Below are 1230 nucleotides of genomic sequence, written 5' to 3' on the forward strand. Positions count from 1 at the left end.
TTCTGGTCCGAGTGCAGAGTAATGGTCCAAGTCAGAGAGAGCCATGCTGCCCGGTGCCCGGGTAATGATGGCCCAGGTTCTCTTCATTCATCTTCATAGCCAGTCGGAAGTGGATTCACAGGAAGATTATGGAACACAGTATGGTTACCATCTCCCCAAGGAAAAGGCTTGGTCTTGATGCGGAGGTGGGGGTAGGCGATGAACTTGGGTCTCTCCTCCTCCCCGCGGTGCGACTTCAGGAAGACATTCAGCATGCTCACTCCCACCCCTGGGAGAGCCACAAAGAAGGTGAGGGTCTTCCACATGCGAGCTGAGCCTTCCCCTCCGTGGGCGCCACTCGACATAGGCCGCCCCACCTGCGGGCGGGACCAGCCTAGCAGCAGAGAAAGCCGGGACACAGCTACCGCTGCTGCCACTATCTTGGTCCTGGACAAAACCATATCTTTTAACCCATCAGAAAATTAAGCTGCAAGGGGGTCGGGGAGATGGCTCAATAGAATAAGTGCTTGCCTGGCAAGCACAAGGGCCTGAGTTCAATCCCTGGTTCCACCAAAAAAAAAAAAAAAAAGAAAAAAAAGAAAAAGAAAATTAGGCTGCAAAACAATGGAGAACTCAATTTCAAAGGATGACAACCTCTTCTCAATAGAGAGAGGGCCTGTCAACTCTTTCTTTCTGCAGAAAGTAGGAAAAATAGGTAATCACCATCAAACCAGGGAGGAAGAAAGCAAATCTTTACATGCAGAGTTTAAACTAATATGACAGCTTAGAATCCCAGAGTGCTCCAGGCCCCACAGGAATCCCCACCTGCCTGCCATCCCTTCCCACTGGCCTTCACTTGGTGCACAGGAGAAAGACCAGAGGTGGGGCGGTGCTCGTGAGAGGCCCCTCCCCCTTGATGATGCAGCCCTGCAGCTCCTGCCCATGCCTAGGGGTGCAGCAAGAACACCTAGAGAAGACCACTGATGCTCCCAGCCCTGTCTGAGGATAAAGTGGTGCTCGTCGGCTCAGGGCAAGGAGCAAGAGTTCAGCCCACATCCGGATTCAACTTTGATATAAACCATTGATCTGGGTGAGGATCAGGTGACCTTCTTGGGCTGAACATAGCCCATCAAGGCATAATAGTTCAGGTGAGATGGGAGAAAGGGCAGGATGTCTGCCTGTACTCTAGATCCAGAACTTAGTAGGAGATGGAGGTCATCTGCCACTAGGGGACAGGTTGAAATACCCCCC

The 1230-nt window shown here is 52.0% G+C and overlaps 1 pseudogene; it reads right to left on the minus strand.

Annotated features, from left to right (window-relative positions):
- Positions 1–44: 44 nt before the first annotated feature.
- On the minus strand, positions 45–440 carry LOC101589658 (annotated as a pseudogene).
- Between the last annotated feature and the right edge of the window lie 790 nt (positions 441–1230).

The sequence above is a fragment of the Octodon degus genome, unplaced genomic scaffold, assembly GCF_000260255.1.
Source record: "Octodon degus isolate 3935 unplaced genomic scaffold, OctDeg1.0 scaffold00046, whole genome shotgun sequence".
Lineage (NCBI taxonomy): Eukaryota > Metazoa > Chordata > Mammalia > Rodentia > Octodontidae > Octodon > Octodon degus.